Raw genomic sequence first — 22,392 nt, 5'->3', positions numbered from 1 at the left:
TTTCGTGCTGCGCCAAGCCGCGGGTTATGTGTGTGTGTCCCCCTCTCCCCCTCTCTCCCTCTCTCTGGGTGGAAACTTTTGTGCGTGCCTCCCTCCACCCACCAGCCACCAGCCACCAGCCTCAACCCGTGCCGCCACAGCATCCAATCCTGGGGGCATCCAATCCCTGCTGCAATCGCGAGCGCCACACAAAAATTGACTAAAACTTTTATTATTTTCATGGCGAAAGTTTAAAAATTGTGCTCGGTGCGTAGCTATGAAAATGTTTTTCCAACGAGAACATGGCGAAAAACTCGAAATGAAATCATAATTTCATTTCAAAAATACAACAGCAACTGAAACTCTACTTATTCCGAATATACGGATCCATGTATCTGCCTTTACTATCTTTCAAGAGCAAAATAACCCATAGATAGACTTTCAAGGCACAAAAATCACGAGAAAGGATCCCTAAGACGTCCCTAATAATGGTTAAGTTGACATCAAATCGGGAGCTCGCTCTTAGATACTTTATTTGTGCTCCAAGTGGCTGAAAAACCATCTAAATGGAGGGAAACAGCAGCCTTTTACTTCTAGTTTTCAAGGATCCTCCTTAGAGGCTTTCTTTTCCCTATTACACTGGAATAAAATGATTTCACAAAAGTCGAATTATATAGATGGTAATATATTATTATATTCTTATCACTATATCGCTATTTTTCTTCACAGGCTATGGAATGGTTGCGATATCGACTTTTAGAACATCTTGGTACCAATGGCAAGAGCTTTTTAACGATAGGTTGATGTTCGAGCTATGTTGATGTCTTGGCTTCCAAGGCGGCGAATTCGACATAGTTCAAATGGTTGATAGCTTGACTAAAACGAGTGTGCGTCACGACTAGCCGTTAGTAAAGACCCCCACCCGCAGTCAGACGAAATACCGGTTTCTCTTCTGGGTCTCCTCTTTCTGCTTTACCATACTTTCGCACGTTTGTTTTGCGTTCTGCGCCGTTTGTTTTTGTTTATGCATTTCTTTTGTTAGTTGTTCGCGGCTCGAAGACATCGTAACCCGTGCACCCGCAACACTTCCAAAACAATCAAACGCATTCGTTCCTTTTTAGGATACTTTTTTTTTTTTGTGTGCTGTGTTTTTATTACAGATTTCATCAGTGGGTAAGTTTGAGACCCATATTTTCATATATATTTAATGAAATTAAATCAAAACCAAGAACCGCTCAACTCTGCTGGAAATTAAGTATATTTTACTCTTTGTGGAGCAGAGTAGAGTGTTTTGGTAAGCACTCTGCAGAACGATCAGAAAGGCCAACATTAATTTGCGCTTTGGCCTAAATTCGGGCTTGAATGTTTGTCAAGAAGCTTCCAAGAGAAGATTAGAAGAGCAGATGGAAAGATGGGGGGCTTAAGGGGCTGGGGGGAGCAGAGATGGAGGAAAATGTTGCCAAAGAGTCGCCCATTAGGCGTGCTCATAAGACATTACACATCGCAGGTTCTTTTCTTTGTCTGAAGTGCCACCACAAGGGTAATTAAAGCTACAACATCTGCGAAATGTTGCAAGAGAATATCTTTTATTTATGACTTTGACCGTTCACCTGAGGCCCAGAGCCCCAATATCGGCTCCAGGTGCAGATCCATTTCCAGGCCTCTCCAAAATGATGCTGTGGCTGCTGTGGCCCAACAAATTCATAAACAACATAGAAATCAAGTATACCAGCGGCTCCTTCATCTGGGGGGATGCAGCACTGGGCGGAGCGGTGGGGCACACAATCAAGATGTTGGCTAGGAAAATTCTTTGCCTTCTCATCCGCAGAAAAATCCTCTGAAAAACGCACTGTCTTTGGGCAGAGGGTATACCCTGTATTAATAGTATTTTCTGGTATTCTTCTGAACATTTTGGCAGGCACTTGCTCACCCTTTTTTGTAGGGTATATCCCATTCGTTGTGGCTCCTTTGATCAAATCATTTCTTGTTTAGTTTTCGTTTTCGTTATTTATTTTTATCTACAATTTTCTTTTAGCCTGAGACGAAACGAGTTTTCCAACATTTTGAGATTTTCTGTGGTCCCATCTCAGCTCCCCATCCAACCCCCCCCCCCCCCCCCCCTCCATTCCCCCCCGTAAGCCATCTTTGCGCTTCGTTGCAGTCGCTTGGAATTTTATGCCACTTTGAAAACACTGCCGTCTACAGAGATTGCTGTTGTTGCTGCCATTTCCATTATTATTTGCATACTCGAAGCATGGGGCATGGTGCACGGTGCACGGTGCATGGGTGCATGAATGGGATGGATAATGTCTGGTAAATCATTCGGTCAACTGATTTCTATCTCTGGCGATCTGATCTTCCAACTAGTTTGATCTGCAAAAGGGATCTACAGTGAAGGAAAACATTTTATCCCATAGATTCTCCTAGTCTCCGCGGATTCTAGTAGTGTGTGGCTGTTGCCAACCCTGTTTTGTGTGGCTGGTCTGGTGTCTTCGGGAATGTTGCTTCACACGCGCCTTAATTCAATTTGAATGCCTCCGGGCGACTGCCAGCTTGGGGCTCATTTTCGGACGCTTGTGCGTGAGCGTAAGTTTTTAAGTTTTAAGTATTTCTCATGTCGGAGATGTCGAGAGATTCTTTTCACTTTTCTCTCTGTGTCGAGAGTGTGAAATCACAACAATGGCACAGCACCTGTGCAGCACGCAGCAGCCAGAGGTTCCACCAGGTGTGAGTGACAGACAGCTCCATGGGTGGAGTGTGGAGCAGGGAAGAGTGAGGGAACATCCATTGTTCGATTTAACTTTCACTGATTGCCCGTTGACAATGCGATGGGGCGGCCAGACAGACACTCTGTTGCTCGTTCATTCGTTGCAAGGTGTAGGTCGAGAGAGACAGAGAGTGAGAGTGAGAGAGAGAGAGAGAGATAACACACTGGCAGATATGTGGGTCTTGGCAGAGCACTCCCCACTCCTCCCCCTTTGGGGATGCGAGATTCCATTTACTTTCTATATGGAAATATATTTTGCACACACACGAAATGAAGGCTAGACGTGACCAAGTCGAAGGTTTGTATGCCCTATAAATACCCTATATACCAGATATCTACAGACGTATCTCAAAACACCTGTTACTCATTACAAAATTGAGGGTATACCAGTGGTCGACTCTATGGACATTTGGTGAGAATTGAGAGTGTCCTCTGCCAGGACTCGCATATGGCAGAGGGTCAGTTTCCTTTCGAACATCTTTTCTCAAGGAAAATACCATTAGAAAGGGTATTTAGAAAGTTTATACCCAGAAGAAAAAAAGGTAACACGACAACTAATTTCGAAAAATTATGGTTTATAGCGTGTACGGAAGTTGTTTGCTAATTAAATGATTTCCCGAGGTGAATCTTTGAGAGAAACACAGGGCGAAGGCCCAAGCTAATAATTTTTAGTTTTAAGAGAAGGAATATTGTGCAAGGATTTGTGCCACACACTCCAGCTAATTCTTTTCGTTTTCAAAAAGAGGTATTACCCCACGTGCAATCGGAAAACCCATGGGGCCTGACCTCCCACCCTCAGGCGCCGTTCAAGAGTTGAAATCTTGAGCTTGAGGCCCGCAGATCCAGAGATCTGTTTGCCGTCTCTAATTTATTGAAGGTGAACGGAAATGTGCGCTAATTTTTCAATGATTAATGGATGTCTACGGCTCGCTGTGCAGGCCCCCCACCCTCTCAAAAAAGGCGATTTAATTTAATTAATTAAATACCAGAGGGGGTTACCAGTTTCTTGACCTTCGCACGGGGGGCATGGATTTTCTTTCGTGTGTGCCGCGACGGCAACAGAAAACAGCAACAACTGATTCATACATAACTCACGACTTTCGCGACAATTTTCACCTATAACTCATCCAAGTGATAAGGCAAAAAACCAACAAAAACGAACAAGAAAAAAACCAACTTCTCAACCAGTTTTCCCCTTGGCAAGCTGCTGTATCAATCGTGGCTAAAACCGCGACAGGAAGGCTGTTTTTGGGTGGCTGACAGGCAGTGCACTACTTGGGCGAGCGTCGGGGTATTCCATGCCACAGAACAGGGCTCCCTTTGTCAGAGTCGCGTGTGAATTTCCATTTTAGTGTTTTTCTTTCGCCAAATCCTTAACGATTGACCTTTGTTGAACTCCTCTTCCTTTCAGAGCTCCCACTGCCAGGCACCCTTTCGCTTTTATTTATGTTTTTGCGGTGAAAATCGTTTGTTAATTTGCATTTAATTTTGCTTTTGGAAGAAATATTGACCATAAAAATGCTCAAAGTTGGGAGGCAACAGCATCCAGACAGGCAGGTCCCCCGTGTCCGTGTCTCAGGTGCCCCTCATAAATTGTCCATTGCTACCGTTGCCGCTGGGCATCGTCTCTATCTCTCTCTCTCTCTATCTCTCTCTATTTGTGGCAGCAACACCGCACTAAATTGATTTGAGCTGCGATTTTACTAACCATTCCTCGAAGTCTCTCGCTCTCTCGTTAAGAGAAAGGCGATGGCTGCTGGAACCAGTATCGAAGCTGGAGAAGAGCGTGAAAGCCCACACGAATTAGTAGATACTCTTTCGGATTATACATATGTGTGTAAAAGGAATTTAAAAGAAGAGTAGAGAAAAAGGTATGATTTTTGCAAGAATTCAATATTCTCTTTCACAATAAGACACGGTTTTTCAATTCCTGTCCATACATATTATCAAAATAATAAGACCCTCGGCTGTACAGGGTATGCGTACAGCCACACACTTTACTTTCTAATGATGCACGTTCAAAAAGTAACAAAAATAAAAACACAAAACCAGCAAAATAAAATATTGCCAGGCCTCAAAAATCCGTTTTTCATTTGCAATAATTCAAAAAAAATATAAAAAACTACAAAAATGTCAAACGGAACACTAGTAGATGGAAGGAGGTCTGTGATCTTAATATAATGCAGTATTTTTATTATACCCTTTATTGTATGCATTTCATGGATGAACTGACACAAAGAATTGGTTTCTCATTGAAGAATTTTTATTTAAAACAATGGAAAACATACCCAAAATAAAAAACCCTGATAAATACTAGAAAAAGTGCAAAATATACCAACAAATATTTCGAAAAATAAATATAAAATGGGTTTTAGCTTGCAAATAAATTAAACACCAGGAGAAGTCGAAAAAAATACTAGAAAATACCGGAAAAATGCTAAATAACATACCAGAAAAAAGTGATAAACATTCAAAAACAAACAAAAATTGTAGAAATACTCGAAAAAACCATTAAAATACTAAAAAATACCGGAAAATACTAGCTAACTAAAATACAAGAAAAACGTGCAAAATATACAATATGCAAATAAATAAAAATTCTAGAAAATACCACGAAAAATACGAGAAAATACCAGAAAAATTATAGATAACATACCAAGAAAAAAAATTGGTGCCAAATTTACAAAAACAAACATTTGAATAAATTCCAGACAATGGTTCTGTTTGTTGGCTGGCAAAAAATGCAGCACTCCCCACAGACAGACATTTTTCATTTCTTTTAAACGATCCCAAACAGTTCACGTGGTATTTTTGGTCGTTGCAGAAGTGGAAACCAGTTTCACATTTGCAAGTGGAGGGAAAAAAGCAAAAAAAAAGTTGAAATGAAAATGAAAACGACAACGACAACTACCGCGAAAATGTAATCAAAAGATATCTGGGGTGCTGTAGGGAGATCTTGGGCTCAACCTCAACACTGGTTATGGGCCACACCCCGTGCCAAGACAGCCCCAGCGACTGACCGCCAAAATGAAGTACTACTCGTATACGAGTATCGTTAAGCAAAACAAAAGGCACTGGGACTGGGACTGGCACTGGCACTGGCGAAATAATAATCATAATACTCGTAATGATACCAGAGAGACCTGCTCTGCTCCAAAAAAACAAAAAAAAAACACACCAAACGAGACAGAGATTAATGTCGCATGACAATCATGACGGAAATCTGAGACCCGCGGAGTGGACAACATTTTCGTTTTCATGAAAAGTGAAAAGTCGTCGCTTGGTCGCAAGAGTCGCAGAGTCCCAGAGTCGCAGAGTCGCGAAAAAATTGACAACACTTTCAATTGTCGCATGTTGCTCCCCAAATGAAATTTCAGCTATTTAATGAAATCAAAAGTGAAAAACAACAAAGAAAGGTGGAGCCGTTTGGAAGGGTCGAAGCTGTAGATACCCTGCCATTAGTGAAACTCTCTAAGAAATACTAGAATAAAATACCAAACCTTTGGCCTTTACAATATATTTTTCCCCACTCTAGTTTCTTCTCAAAATCGGTACAACTTTTGCTTTAGGGCATCAAAAAGATGAAAGAAAAAGAGGTGGCATTAAAATTTAATTAAGGCACAATGGTTCACAGAATTAAAATGGATAAATTTAACACTAATACGTCTGGTTTTGGATATTAGTCGCTCTGGCAGTGGGCCATGGAGCGGTAGAGGCCCCCTGCGTACTACTTTTCCCTGGACTTTGTAGATTTTCTGCCGGAAAAGCCAAGCTTCGAATTGTGCTTGTTCATAGTTAAAAAACTTTTCCTCAAACTCTCATGGGCATCACTTTCCAAACAATATCGCTGTCTTTCCATTGAGTGCATACATTTTCACACACAATTTTCATGCCAAGAATATCCCACAATCCAAAATGCATTTGGGTTGGCCCAGAAGTTTTCCACGTGGGAAACCGCAACGACCTTGCAGCCTGCGAAGAAAAATCTGGTTTTCATAAAATAAATAAAAAATAGATTAGCAGCAGAGATGAGCAGTGTAATTATTCTTTTCATCGAGATGACCCTCGGTATGAAACCAAAGATCGATTTGCTCTTGGGCTCTGAATTTGAATCCGCATTTGAGGCATTCATTGTATTCGTATTTGTCTGAGTTATGGCTCCAATGACCCACTGACTCGTTGGAAGTCGATTTTGCATTTTGCATGCTCCATATATTGGCTGTGGATATTTGTAAGAGTACACGACAGACAGAGCCATTAATAATTTATTTGTTTGGCTGGCTGGCGCTTTTCATGAAATGATTTCCTACTTCCGCCATTCGAAAAATCTACGGCCAAAAAGCCAAAAAGCCAGAGAGTCATGATTCATGGGCGAGCGGTAGTTGCAGATCCATACATCATATTTAATAAACGTGATTAGCGTTTTTGCTGCCACAACAAGTGTCACTAATTGTGTGGCAAACAAGAAACACAATGAGCAAAAATAAATGAAATATATTGTGGCTTTTACATGGCGAATTTAATTTAAATTCAAATGGAAATGAAAATGTAAACTGGGGAGGATTCCTTGATATAATTTCTACACTTTGCCTGAGACAAGACAGTCTCAAAATCGAATGAAATCCGCCAACATTCAACTTTGACTTTTGCTTTTGAGCAGCAACAAAAATTTAATTATTGAAACAAAAGAAAAAAAACATTTTTAATAATGATGATTTATAGAACTTGTTTTCAGAGGTTTGTTTTTGTTGTTGTTGTTGCTTGTGCGACCTTGGCCCCAGCCACAACAGACGATCGTCGTAATCGAAAAAGTTCCCAGAGAAACCCCAAAAAAAAAAAAAACATTACTCGTAAAATCATTTCCCCGTTTCGAATGCACTCCCAAGGCTGAAACCTTTCAATGGCTTCTGAAGGGTGTATGATATTTTGTCAAGAAATCGGTATCAACAATCCCCACAAGCCACCGAAAAAGAGACTGCATGAAGGTCATGCAGCAGCAGCAGCAGCGTCGAAGCATCGTTGAAATCCACCAAAAGGCAAAAAAAAAAAAAATAAATGAAAATAAAGCGTGATAAATAATTGGAATAAGTGGAGATATACTCGTACTCGAATCGAATGTGTTTTTTGTGTGTGTGTGTAGGCCCATGATATGACAGAAATAAAAGCACCGAAAATTATAATAATTTTATAATAATTATTATTAATCATTTGGTTGTTAAGAGAAGCACTCTTTACACATTCGGTGCCCATTTTCATGGTTCGTTTCAATTGTTGTGTGTGCACAGCTCTTAATAGAAACCCCAAGAATATTTGGAGCAGCAGCAAAGACCAAGCAGAATCACAAAAGGTGCCATAGGGGGGTGCTATAGAAGGTGCCATAAGAGGTGCTAGCCAGAGGGGAAGATATGTTAAGAAGATGTGTAAGATATGTAAAGATATATGCAATAAAAGAAGCAGCAGAAGAGACCAAGAAGGACCGCAAGAGGAAGAAGAAGGTGTCATAGGTGGTGCCATAAAAGGTGCCATAGATGGTACCATAGAATGTGCCATGCGAGATGACAGCCAGAGGGGAAGACATTCGAGTGTGTACTATCACAAAAGATCCTACTTACTCTTTTGGCGTACCTTTCTGCCTTCTTTGTACTTTTCCTGCTGCTCCTCCTCTTCGCCCTTTCCCAAGATTGTGTTAAGGTAAAAAATATACTTGAAAATCGTTTAAGTCAAAGGATTACAGCACCTATCAATGCCATATTCGATCATATTCGATTGTCACTCCGGAAGCAGTAGCAAAAAAGAGATTCAATTGGAAAAAAAAACTCTACGGAAAGACTTTCATGGCGGGTTTTTTTTATGAGCCCTAACAAATTGATTTTACTAGTAAATGCGACTAACATTCGTTAGCCATGAGGGGGGGTATGGGGTTTTATTGTTGTTGTTTTTTTTTATTGCTAAAAAGCGCGTTTGACGGCATGACATAAAATTGAGCAAAAATTAAAAGGAAGCCCAATGCGCCGCCCTGATGTCTGGGATGGGTTGGGGTTGGGGTGGGGGTTGGTTACGTGGCAGTGGCAAAAGTTGCATCACCGTCATTATAATCGAAGACCCACAAAAGACAATGGGCACTGTCTATAGGGTCGGGTCGGTCTCTGTCTCTGTCTCTGGCTCTGTGTCTCGACACCTCTTGCTGCAGAGGGTTGCACGAATGGAAACGCTTGAATGGGAATGGAAACGGAGTCATGTGATAGCCCATGGGCTTGCAACTGGAACTGCCTGCCCGATGACTGACTGACTGACTGAGTGAGTGAGTGAGGAGTGGGGATTGAGTGGATCAAACTGATGATGACTGGGTCTGGGGTTTTGCTTGACTTCATATCTGCCTCTGCCTCTGACTCTGCCACCGATTGCTGTTGCTGTTGCTGTTGCTGAGATTGCAATTAAGGTTTTGCTGCCGCCTCGACTCGTATCGACTCGCTTCACTGCACTGCATATCAAACCCCATCCCATCCCATCCCCATGTCATATGCAACGAAAAAAACGAAAAATAAAAAGGGGGAAGTACTTGTAATCGATAGCCCAAGTAGCAGGTATCGAAGCAGGTATCGACGCAGGCAGGCAGGCACTCTCCCATGCCATAATTGTCTAGCATTAGCCACTGCATTCAACCGACCGCAGACACATTTGTTTCGATCCGATCCGAGGCCCAGGGATTCGCATTCGATGGCTGGTTATTATGTCACACTTTTCGCTTTTCGTTTCCTGATGGGTCCAGCGCCACAAATGTGATTCGTGTGCTCAATAATTGGAAAATAATCGCCACCCCAAACGCACGACACGCTACCCAACGATTTTTTTTTTTTTGTGGGGGGGGAAGCCTTGCCGGTCAGCCGTTTATGCCGCGATTTCTCTCAACGATAGCCTAAACGTACTATCATTAGTGGACCCATATGATTTCAATCTACAACAACAGGAAACTGGCTTATCTTTGATATTTCTGACCTTATAATCGTAAATTTTCCAATGAACAAAACTTGAAGAAAAATTAAGATTATTTTATAGATTTTGTATTATTTTTGGGGATTCAACTTTCGAGTAGCTTTCGTTAATATTTTATAGTGTCGATTGGGATCTGTATACCCCATAGTACCCCATACCCCATCGTTTCCTCTCTTTGAATGACTCTCCTAGCCCTTCCACTTGTTCCCACAAGGACTCACATCTACTATATTCGTTCTGAGTTGATGGTCTTTCGGAAATGTCCCATAAGTGAATGGCACCTTACCCCATACCACATTGTTGCCTCTCTTTGAAAGACTCCCCTGGCCCTCCCTCTTATTCCCACAAGGACTCACATCTACTATATTCGTTCTGAGTTGGTGGTCTTTCGAAAATGTCCCATAAGTGAAAGGCACCTTACCTCATACCACATTGTTGCCTCTCTTTGAGGCCCTCCCACTTATTCCCACAAGGACTCACATCTACTATATTCCTTCTATGTTCATGGTCTTTCCGAAATGTCCCCTAAGTGAATGGCACCATTCGAATGAATGGCGGTCAACAGTTTTCTCCCCATCTTTCAGATGTCTTACCCAATCCGAAATTAGTGTCTCGCGCGTCTGTCGTTTGTTACCCTCGACCAATTTCTGTTTAAATTTAATTAGCACTTGACTTTTAATTACTGCAAAAAGAAACCCAAGCCCAAAGCCAAGCCCTTGGCCAAAAATCAAACATCACACATCAAACAGATCCCAAAAGAAAGCGTGAAGCAGAAAGAGTCGAATGGGGGGGAGTCGGAGCTCCCCCGCTACGCCTCGATATATTTCATAATCAATGTCATAATCGAATAATTTGTTGTATGTTTTCCATTGGACTCTGACACACATTTCGAGGCGTTGTTTAATTTGATAGGGGGGCGTGGCACCACTGGCCATAGAAATCAGCGCATGGCTCTATGGCATTTTTTTTTTTCTTTTTTTACCCACGCCACAGAAAACAAAAGACTTAGGAAACGAACTTGCCCCCAAGACACAAGTGATGCAAAGAGTGAAGGCAGTGCCAGAGATACAGAGCACACACAAAATGTGGCACACAAAAAGAAAGGGTAGCTCTTAAGGTCTACAGACTTTGGAATACACTTCAAGATCTACGAATCCATATATCTCTTGGCTTCAAAGCGACATAGGGTGTGGAAAGTGTGTGTTTTCAATCGATTAAAGGCTTTGATTTGGTAGTTTTTTTCCTGGAGAAAGGGGCTCTGTTTTCCCTTCATCCTGCTGCTCGAGAAAACCATGATACCCTCTGAGGTGGTCAGGGCATGAGCAGCTGGGCGAATTAGTTGCTCGCATTGTGGCTGCTGCTGTTGTCTGGATTTTGTTGCCAAGATTGTGGCCTGTCGTTGTAGTTGTCGTTGTTTCTGGTGTTGTTACAGAACAAACCGCTCATTAGGCCCATTAAACTGCAACTGTGAATTTTGTATGTGTTTGTGTTTGTGCTTGTGTGCTTGTGTATTTGTTAGTTAGTTGCTGCTGCTGGAGATGTAATTACCTGGGAAGGGGCTTTAACTTTAATGTTAACACAAATTCCACATACCCTCCTCCTCGCCCAGACTCGAGTGTTGCCATGGAAGTTCTACCAAAAGGAACGAGCTCTTCGGCTTGGGCTGGGTGATGCAGCAGCGCCCCTCGGTCGTCCACAACTTTTCGTGTAACCCTCTGGCACATGACGTGATCATATGGAGACCTCAGTGTGAGAGACTGTGTCAACCCGGCAGTGGGTGTGTTTTCAGGAGAATGGGTGGCAACGGCTGGGAGGGGGGGGGGTAAAAGTGCAGGTAAAAGTGCAGAGGCGCATCTTCCCGCCGTCTCACGACACAACCAGAGGCCCCCAGAGGCAGTGAAGAACAACCGACAATGAGGCTGCAAATGGAGCCATGCCGTTGCCGATGCCGAGGTTGTGGCATTGTCTCTCTCTCTGGTGGCATGACATGAGAATTAAGCGCGCAAAAGCGCACTCAAGTCGGAAGAGGCACAAAATCTTTGCAACTGGGATGGGGATGGAGATGGGGATGGGGATGGAGATGGAGATGGGTATGGGTATGGAGCCCAGATCCAAGCCCAGCCAAGACACAGTCTCTGTCGGTGGGACTCTGTTCGCGACTCTCCGAAAAACGTCGCCTCGAATGTGTGTATTGGGGTAACGTTCATCACGTTTGTCGATGCAATTTCACAGATAACTGTTTTTCCATGTGACCAGAGTGCGGCCCCAGAGAGGCGGGTTCGGGGGGAGGGGAGGGCCAAAGCCTGGCATTGCATAATCCCCGCCACCAGCTTGGAAAACAATGCACAAGCGCTTTTCCAATGCCGCAATTATCCGGCAAAAACCAGAAGAAGAAGCAAAGCCAAAACCAGAAAAGGAAGGCGCTTGGCTTACCCAGAACCGAACAATTTGATACCCTTGAAAGACATGGATATGGGCATATCCCCAAACAGCTGACAAATGCTTACCCATTATGGTCTTTAGACGCTCGCTGGCTGCTCCCTTTGGTCCCTTTCGAAGGTCCTTTCCCCTGTAGTCTTGGACTGTCTCACAAAATCAGTTGAAACACCTTCGTGTTTTTGTACCCCTTGGGAAGGGTATAGTCCAAAAATCAGACATCAAAAAGCACCACCGAAAACCGAAAGAAACATTTTTGTTGGCTTTGGGGTTTTCCTTTTGTGGGTCACAGCAGCCGTGGTCTCCACTCCGCTCCTTCTCTCTCTCTCTCTCTCTCTCTCTTGGTGGTTTTTGTAGAATTTAATTGTTGTTGCATAGACGAATTTTGTATATATTTTTGTTGTATTTTTTTGGTGTCGCATTGCCATTTAGCGTTTGGCATTTCAATTGCAATTTTATTTTATTTCTTTCGGCATCTGTTGGGGGCTTGTTATGACATTTTTTTTTTTTTTGGTGCCATTTGAGCGATTGTCTTTGACATTTGCTTTTGTTTTGTTTTGTTTTGTTTTGTTAACAAATTACAATTTTGTTGGAGCATTGCGCAATGTTTGCATTTCCTTAAGCTTGAAAAATAACTCCAAAGCAAATACTTTAAATGTCATCGAAACAATAAACGAATGTGTATTTATGAATGCATTTAGCATGGTTCGAATGGTTTCTTTTTCCAACACACAAAATGCAACAAAAGGCCACGACACCGCCTTGGATATCACGTACAAATATTTGGAATATTTAATTGGCCCGCCAGTAGAAAGCCTCAGAGCCACAGAGCCACAATATCCGCCAGGGCTAAGTGAATATCAAAAGGCGGTCCATAGATGCACTTTGCATCCGTACAGATTGGGGGCAAACGGAGCACTCTCGACACGGACCTTAAGTGGACATCAAGTGCTGCACTTACGGCCAAACTGCACTCCACTTAGCCTCCACCATTTGGCTCCACTTGGCTCCATTTTGGTACAATTTGCGGGCAAGTGTAGGAGCTGGTGCTCGAAGAAGAAAATGAGAGTACAAGTCGTTTTGTCGAACCATTCAGCAGGTCTTAAAGATCCGAGGGAACCATTTTCGGTGTATTTTACAAATAAAATCTACAACAAATCCAATAATATTAAATCTACCGGTACTGATAAAAAAAAACCAGATTCGTTCGACTTCTGAAGATCTCAGAGATCTCCCAACACATTTTCACTTGCTTTTAGCTGTCTTTGAGTCTACTTTAAAGCTTAAACATTACCAATCATATGGGATTATTATTTTGAATTATTTTCTATCACTTTAAGCCAGAAATTGCCACCACTTTCCGCTTGGCTGGCCGCAATTTGAGGCTAATTTGATAAGCAAATCTGTGACAAGAGCCAGAGAGCTTCAAGTTGAAGTTGAAGCCTCTCTTAGCTTTCCTCTCATGTCTGCCCAATTATTTGTATTTTCATTTCTTTCAATTGCATTTTAACCTTCAGCATTTCTCAATGAAATCGGGCATTGTGCAAAATGAAATACCCGTACGAGTAGACCTGTCCGTCCGTCCGTCTGTCCGTCTGTGGATGTGGATGGCATTTCTGATTGACATCGGGTACGTCTATCTGGAATGGATGGCTGGCTGGCTGGCTCTGTCGTTGGGGTCTCGAATGGTGAAAGTTGCCTGCCTGAAAGAAACATTTGAATGTTTAATTGTTAATTGTATTTCAAACTTGAGCTTCACTGACCTTTTGGGCAAACGTCCTTCAGATCTGTGCCACCACAGATCTGTGCAGGTGATGCTTTGAGACTCGCACGGGCTGGTGGCTCCTCCTCAGCTCCTCCTCAGCTCTTGAGGCCTTCAATGTTGAGAGTCTGCCTTTGCCTTTCTCCATTTCGGCTGGCTTTTTGTGTCGTTGTGTTTTGCCACTTTTTCATTGGTCTTTTGTTGCCGTTTTTGGCATGATTATGCGAACATGCGAGCATCGACTCCCTCTGCACTTTGGCTGTGACTTTCATTGATTCCCATACCCCATTCCCCACTCCCCACCTCCAAATACAAAACGAAATATCTATCGAGACAATTTCACTTTTCATTGTCTTGTCAGAGCGCGGAGGAGGTTGAAAGGTGCATTGTTGTTCCTTTTTTTTGCTTGTATCCTGGAAGCCTTTGAAACATAAACTTTCCCAATTGGATCTGTATCGGGGTGAATGTACTTTAATTGGGGGTTTTCTTTCAAATAGAATAGAAATACGTACCACTTTTCCATGCCAATGTGCAGAATATTTCCCAGGTTTCCACTGTTTTGGGAGTTGTTCGAGTCGTCGTGACGTGACCGTTGGTTGGGCGTTGGGGCCGTATGCTAATTTTGTGTAAACTGATTGATTGGAAAGGTGTGCGCATGCTCACAGACAGCCGTCCATCCAACCATCCATTCATCCACTATTAACCTTGATTTGTGTGCGGGTAAGCCAATAAGCAAACGCGGCTAAAAGGGGGGGAAACACACACAAACACAAGCAGAAAGGTAAAAAGTAACAAACAACAAGAGTCGAGTCGAGTCGAGTCGAGACGAGTCGTGTCGTGCAAATGAAGTCATTTCGAGGTGGTACTCGTACTCGCCTTTCAATTGAGGCCAAATGAGGGCTTACAGAAAATAGGCACAAGAGCGGCTCTAACCCAGAGCCAAGCATGACTGCGGCTGCCTTGCCTCTTGGCCTCCTCCATTGGCCATTCTTTGAGCAGGTGCCTGGGTTAAAGTTCTCTTTCGTTCTTTCGTTCTTTCGGTTTCTTGAGCGGAAATGGCAAAGACTTTTATTGCAGCAGGAAGCCCCTGTACACAGAGAAACCTATCCCTAACAAGTACCCCACCCGTGTATCTGTATAATGTGTCTAAATATCAATACATTCTACGAAATGTGCTTTGTTCTTGTGGGTTCTTTCGAAACTTTCCATATTAAAGGCGAAATTTCGAATCAGGAGGTTTATTTATAGCACTCTGACCTCAATTCAAAGCTTTTTTTCGGTTGGGGTATTAAATATTAATTACCCAGCAAGAAGCCAAACCGGCTTTGGATCCTGACATGACATCAGCTGATCACCATCCGATGTCTAACCATCAACATCAACATCTTCAATCGATTTCCATCCAAGCAAAGCCGCTAAAAGAACACACAATCCTAAAAGTGTCTAAGAATTCTAATTAAATACGTTTCTGGCAGCCGCAGGCAGTGGTTTTTTTTTTTTCTTCTAGATTCCTCTGCCGGACGCTAAGATTCAGCCAGCACGAAGATTGCGAGGGTTATTTGAATTATTACTATAATTTCTAGTAGTAATATTACTGGTATTACCATCTACTACCGCATTGATTCGGAGGCGACATGTCGCTACTTTCTGTCTATAAAATATGTACTTACCAAGTCTGGAAGCTCTGTATTGCCACCTCCTCAGTTCTCCGCTTTCGCTCCCTTCCTTCCTGCCTTGGGAAGATGTTTACTTCCGGGGTTCCATGGGTACTCCATGGGTCATTGATTGCCCTGTTGCTTCGCTTTCCATTAGAGTCCCACGTCATCTAAACGAATATCGAGTACAGCAGATCCTCTGGCTCCTTGCTGATCTGAAGCAGAGGGCAAAGTAACGAAGACCGAGAGCTGGTTGTCATTACAGATCTACTGAGTCTTGATCTTGGTCTTTTAGAACCAGAGGCCAAGCCTTTCGTGCCCACACTGTTCCTATAATAGAAAAATATAAAGAATCAAAGTTGTGGAGAAATATTCAAGAGTTATAAGTACCTAGGATAGAGCTATCAGTAACGAGAGAGGGAGTTACAGATTTCTTTGTGGACTGTTCATCGATCGACCCTCGTTGGCATTTCTTTTGGCACTCTCCTGAAGTGTTCTGGTGTTCTGGTGTTCGCATGTGTGTAATGTACTTATGTCTGGCATTTTGTGTGGTATCATCTCCATTGTTGAGGCCCCACTGTCTTCTTCCCAGTGTCTCTTCCTCGCTGAAGCTGAAGCTGAAGCTCTTTTCAACCGCTATCTGGGGGCTGTGGCTGGTGCTGGTGCTTCAGGCTTTTGTCAATTCATTGTCAACAAGTCAGTGAACTTGTGTATGCCCCAGCACACGGAGAAGATCCAGCAACCTAAAACCCAGAGAAGAGGCGGAGCTCGGACAGAGCGGAGAGCGTGGAGTGGAGAGCGGTGGCTTGCATGTGGCTCTTTCTTTTTCTTTCAAAATAATTAACATAAATTAATAGGAAATGAGTAGAAGCAACGCATGGCGCACCGAAAACAACAGTTAGAGGCAGAGACCCAGAAAGAAAGGGTGGCATTGCGATACCCTTTGCACATGTTGCACATTCTGCATAGGATACCAAAACCCAAAACCATCAACACGAAATCAGAAAAAGAAACCAGGAAAGCTAGTTTTGTTTGTTTTTGTTTTTGATCAGCGAAACCTTACATAAGCCGCAGAGAGGAGGAGGAGACGGAGGCTGGAGTCTGGAGTCTGGAGACTGGGAGCCAAGCCCCAAAGTTATTTATGGCACACACGCACCCAGAGAGAATGACAAAAAAAAAAAGAAAACGCAAGCAAACTTTTGGCATTTAAATTGCGGCAAATGCAACTGCAACTGAGCATCGCAGCCGCCACAAAGTTGTTGAGTTAATCAGCACCTGTCATGGGCTGGAAAGCAATCAGGAAGCAAAGCCACAGCCCCAGCCACAGCCCCAGCCACAGCCAGAGCCAGAGCCAGACCTAAGGACTGGAGCTGTGGCCCTCCTCTGGGGGCTGCCAATGCTCATATGTTGATTAGGTTTCGTTTCTTTCGCCATGGTCTTGCGCATAATATATTATGATGTAATATATGTATTTTATAGGGGTACTGCCCTGCCCCTCACACTCTCCCTCCCCCTCTCTCTCTCTCTCTGTAGAAGGCGGCAATCGATGGGGGAATCGATTAGGCAGTTTTGAAATGGTTTTTTGAATTAAAATAGAAATAAAATAAATTAAACTAAAGATAGTTATTGGGGGCTCGAAAATCAGGCACTGAAATCTGTAAAAAAAAAAACAATAAATATGAGCCTAATCTTTTCTTTAAATGATGTGGAACAAAAGAAAAAGAAATAAACAAAAAACGATAATGATAGCCAACATTATTCAATGAATGATTGAGACCCAAAAGCTCCCTCAATTAAAGTTCTATAAATTCGGAATTTTTCCATCATTAAGAGACAGAATTTTCTAGAAAGCATCATCCGTATTTGAATGGATTATTTTGGTAGATATCTGGAGATATTATTATTCGAATTCTTGAGGAGCTTTCTATGGGGAGTTCTCTCTGTGAATGCGAAGATTTGTATATTTTTTGTTCAGCTTATAATTATGATTATGATTTGTTTCAGAGTACAGCGAATACAATGCAAATGAATGAATCAATAAATACGGAGATGCGGAGGAGAAATAATAAACAAATAAATGTGAACACATTTACTTATCGCGTAAATAATTGATTTGCGTTTGCGTTTCGATCGAGTGAGTGACCGACCGACTGCACTTTCACTTTATCATTTTTTAAGCAAATAGAAATCTTTACCCACAGATCTCTCTCCCTCTCCCAGATGAGTCATGTATGCCCCGCAAAAATCGAACAAATTGCTGGCAGAAAGTTACCAAAAACCACTACATTTAATGGAAAGATGTATTCATTAGCCAGCATTCGTTACAGGGGGGGCCACGCCCAGGGCCGGGCAGATACTGGTTAAATAAATCAATTTAGGCCCAAAGAAATAAACATCAATCAAGAGCATCGTTTAGCCATTAACCCAGAGTCGTAGCCAGAGTCTGAAAATAGTTCCCAGCTGGGAATCTATCCGATCCGAACCACAATCAAATTTGGACAATCTTTACGCGGTGTTAACGCTTCGTAACTTTGCAATTATATGCCCAGAGTTTTGGGGGCCTCAAGCACAGTCTTCGCGTAACCGAAATTAAATGATATAATTACACCGTACTGTTCCATCACTCCATCAGCGACGGACGGACAGACAGACGGACGGACGGACAGACGGACAGACAGACGGACGGAGAGACCGCTAGCTCCAAATGTTTTTTGTCTTGCTTCAAGAACTTTTTCGGGCGCGTGTCTACTGTGGGTTTTTCTGGGTTGTTCTTTCTCTTTTTTAGAGACAGCCATTACTTTTGGCTTGGCTGAACTCTGGGCTTTCCAGGAAAAGCCAAGACCCAGCAGAGGCACACTTTGGGCACATAATTTATAGCAGGAGAAATAGAACTAGAAATGGGAGTACAAAAAACCCACAAGAATGGCCGAATCAATAATCGAAAGCCAAAGTAATAGAAAAACATTCCATTCCAAAGACGGCACTTTGTAGAAATCGTCATCTTTGCTTTCCACATGCAAATCATTCAAAATGATGAATCCCCCCGAACACACGGAACTCGTTTCAGAGTCTAGCAAGGAGCTGCTTGGGGCACGCCTTCGAATGTGGCATGTGGCCGTGATCGGCTCGTTTCGATGATGCCCCTATGACACACCCAAAAGAGCTACTCGTACGTTTTCACCCAATCTCCAATCTCCAATCTCCAGTGTTCAATCTTCAATCAATGAATGCCGACAGACAGGCATCACCTCCCAGCCTCGAAAGCAATTTATATTGCCGCTAATCACATGAAATAGATCAAATTTCTTTTGTCGGGGCTCTCTGGGGCTCTGGGTTGATCGGGGAGTGGCCAAAGCCAAGACAGTAGGAGGCAGAAGTGCCCCAAGTGGAGCTGGAGAGGACTTCCATAGAACCAAATCAATAGAATCAATCGAAAGTGCGACTTCCAAGTGCCTTTCGGGAGAAATTCACTTTCTGTTTGGCAAATTGAAAGTTTTTGTTGGTTTTTGGGCGACATATTCGTGGGAGCCTCCGCCTCGGCCTCGGCCTCCGCCTGGGGGCTTAGAAGTGAATTTCACTTTAATTTCACAAATCCCCCACGCGTGTGCTGGCATTGGAAATGTTTTAATTTGTATCTTTTCCATTTCCATTGACTTTGTATCGCACTCTCACCAGAGGCGAGCCGAGGCGAGGCCTCCTAATCAGACACAGATCGCGGCAGACAGTGAGTGCCACAGGTGGCTGGGGCACGGGACTGTGTGGCATAGTGATTGGTTTTGCCTCTGCTAATGATGATTACCCACTTTTACCCCAAGCACCACATATACTATATAAAAATCAAAAGCGGTTTAACGCGTTTCACGACAACTTGACTTCTCTTCTTGTGGCATCGCACACCACATCGCACCATTGCTCGATTCAATTAAAAACGCTTAGCTCTAGAGGCACGGAGAGGAGGCCACAACTTGTTGTCGCACCCAAAAGAAAGCCAGCCACTTGTTGCCATCCACAGATCAGTTACTGGAGCTTTCTGGGAGATGGCCTCCGGCCCGAGGCGTCGTCTTCGTCTTCGTCTTCTTCCTTTTGGCCTTGGCCATATTTATCTTTTCGGATTTCACCAAAAAAAAAAAAAAAATCAACGATAAACAACATGATATATGTGTAGACCTACTATAAATATTTAAGCAACCAGTTTTTCCCAGAGACGTTGAAATTTAATTGCAAAAATTGCATCTCCATCTTTTAGTTTTTCCATCGACGAATGAAAAGTGAAATTCCATTTGGCAATTGTTTTGGCATTGGATCTCTCCCCCTCCCCCCCCCCCTCCTTTCTGCGCCTTTCTTTGCCTTTCTTCTCCTTTCCATGTCATCGGGTTAGCAGGGATTTTTGGCCAACAACCTGCACAACACTGCGGCTGGTGAAATCTTTGGCAGCCAAAAAACGTGCCGAAAATGCATTTACAGCAAGGGCTGGGGGCTGGTGCGGCACAAGGTCATTAAATCGGTATTTCTTAAAGGTATTTACAGTATTTTTTCAACCAGTATTTTTCGACTTTTGTCACGCTCTTCGGTGGTGGAGGGGCGGGGGTTGGGAATTGCTCTTTAATCTTTACAAATACGATTGTTACTAAAGAGCCAACAATGACCCCACCATAAATAGTGCCCCATCATGGCATACATTCTGTCGAAAATGAGCTCCAACAAAATGCATTACAAACATTTCTTATAGAGCAGCTTTTCTGTAATATAATTGAGGAAATGTTTGGTGGATGGAAGGGGCTGTTTAGGGGGAAATATAATGATAATGAACGAGCCTCTGATGAAGATACAAAGATACTAAAACAGGAAATTCGTTTACAACAAATGGAAATATTGGGAAAAATACAAATGCCACTTTTTTGTTTGTGTGTTTCCATGACGGATCTTTAGGTGTTCAATAAGCCCCATCTAGATATCAATTGAGGCCCACAAGTAGTACGGATATCCGCTAAGACAGCTTTCTATACGCGTTTTTGGTGCCAAAAATTAGAACACTTTATCTGAAAAATGTTGAGTGCTTTTCACGTTTGCAGAGGCCAAGGCGAACATTTTATGAGAAGAACCAGTTCCGATTCCAGTCCCAGTGCCAGCCTTCAATCAATCTGTAAATATCCCAAAAAAAAAATATGAGACTCTTGACTGTGGAAAACTGTGCCAAAAAGTCTAAAGAATTGTGCAAATACACCGCCGACACCTTGACTAAATCATGAGCATTTCCGTTGTGGCCGGCCACAAGGAGAGGAGAATTACCTGTAGATTTCACTCGATGGCCAAAACGAAAACCAAAACAAGTTAAATGCCAAGTTTTTCCAATCGCTTCGGTGTGTGTGTGTGTGTGTGCACAGGTCTTCGGTAGATGGATGGAAAACTTGTAGAATGCACGGACGGCTTTTCAAAAAACAGTGCTCAATGCTATGCTCGTATCAATAGCACCACCAACGACCAACTGGCGGCACGGCACCCAACAACAATAGCGTCTGCGTACACCTGTCTAAGCCAAAAAAAAAAAATACAAAAACAAAAACAAAATAAAACCAACACATTGGCCTGTGCTGCGCCAGGGCCGCGACTGCGCCCAAAAACCCAACAACTTTTAATTTCAACACATTCCAGCACAAGACACTCCACACTCCCCCTAGCCCTCCCCCCGCCAAGCCCCCCGCACACCATACAGCAGCAGCACAGTGGTACAAAAGAGTGCCTGCTGGGATTGGTTGTGGATTTGGAAGGCTCTTAAAGGCTCTCTCGAAAGCCAGTCACAGTTTTGAACTCTGTGGAAAACACTCATGGTATAGCTTAAAGACTCTCTGAGTAGATCCCTTTCAGATCTTCCCGAAACCCAGGAAAAATTTGATGCATTCTTGGGGCACTTTGTCGACACTGTATGCAATATCGCGACTTGACTTTCTTTGCGGCAACAGCAAAACAAGTTCGGGCTCGGCTCGGCGCACAAACCGGGTCTGCGGGGCAGAGACCAAACCACACCACACCAGACCAGACCGAGACCGTCGACCAGGCCAAGAGCTGGGCTGGGAGTTCGTTCGTTCGAGCCAACCACCACAATGTTCGCTGGCAGGCAGTGAGCCAAGTCAGTCGATGGCAGGCGGTCAAAGCGTTGGGACGTTGTCTTTCACATAAAACCGCGCGTTGCAGCTCTCTCACGGAATACTAGTTACAAGTAGAACCGCTGCGCTTTTTGTTAACGCTATTTTTTTTTGTTTTGTTTTTTGTTGCTCTCTCGCCACACAATATATATACGATATACGATATATATAAATATATCTGTTGCTGCGGCTTTGCTAAGGTGTGTGTGTGTGTGTGCTGAAGATGAAGCTTGAGAGAGAAAGAGAGAGAGGAAGAGAGTGAGAGACTCTGAGTCTCTTTGGCGGAGAGCCATTACCGTTAATCAAATAAGTTTTTTAGAAATTTAAACGCTCCACTTCTGTGCGAGTGCGAGTGCGAGTGTGGTGTGTATCTTGTGCATCTGTGTTGGTGTCTAAAACGGTTCATTGATCGAGAGCTCTTTCTGACTCTCTGAACAAATTGGAGCAGAAACCCGATGAAACAACAACAAAATAGTAGTGCAAGTGCCAGTGCCAGTGCCAGTGCCAGTGCCAGTTCCGATACGATTCTTAAAGCCATGCCCCCAAACAGCGCCCCATCATCATCATCATGTGGCAGTGTGGCAGAAAAGGCGCTTAGCCCATTTTTTAGACAACAACAAACAAATCCAATAAATGCCTGAAACGAGAACAGAACAG

At 43.2% G+C, this 22,392-nt stretch overlaps 2 long non-coding RNA genes across 2 annotated transcripts; both read right to left on the bottom strand.

Moving 5' to 3' along the window:
- Positions 1-2,099: 2,099 nt before the first annotated feature.
- On the bottom strand, positions 2,100-21,252 carry LOC26532024 (uncharacterized). Its single transcript, XR_004469968.1, has 3 exons — positions 20,882-21,252; positions 15,608-20,733; positions 2,100-2,352 (listed from the first exon to the last, which is right to left on the bottom strand). It is a non-coding gene; the product is annotated as an uncharacterized lncRNA (long non-coding RNA).
- On the bottom strand, positions 13,456-14,712 carry LOC26534248 (uncharacterized). The gene is made up of 3 exons (XR_001452858.2): positions 14,450-14,712; positions 13,939-14,387; positions 13,456-13,878 (listed from the first exon to the last, which is right to left on the bottom strand). It is a non-coding gene; the product is annotated as an uncharacterized lncRNA (long non-coding RNA).
- Positions 21,253-22,392: the final 1,140 nt, after the last annotated feature.

This window comes from Drosophila pseudoobscura, chromosome X, assembly GCF_009870125.1.
Source record: "Drosophila pseudoobscura strain MV-25-SWS-2005 chromosome X, UCI_Dpse_MV25, whole genome shotgun sequence".
Taxonomy (NCBI): domain Eukaryota; kingdom Metazoa; phylum Arthropoda; class Insecta; order Diptera; family Drosophilidae; genus Drosophila; species Drosophila pseudoobscura.
This window is presented reverse-complemented; position numbering and strand designations above follow the sequence as displayed.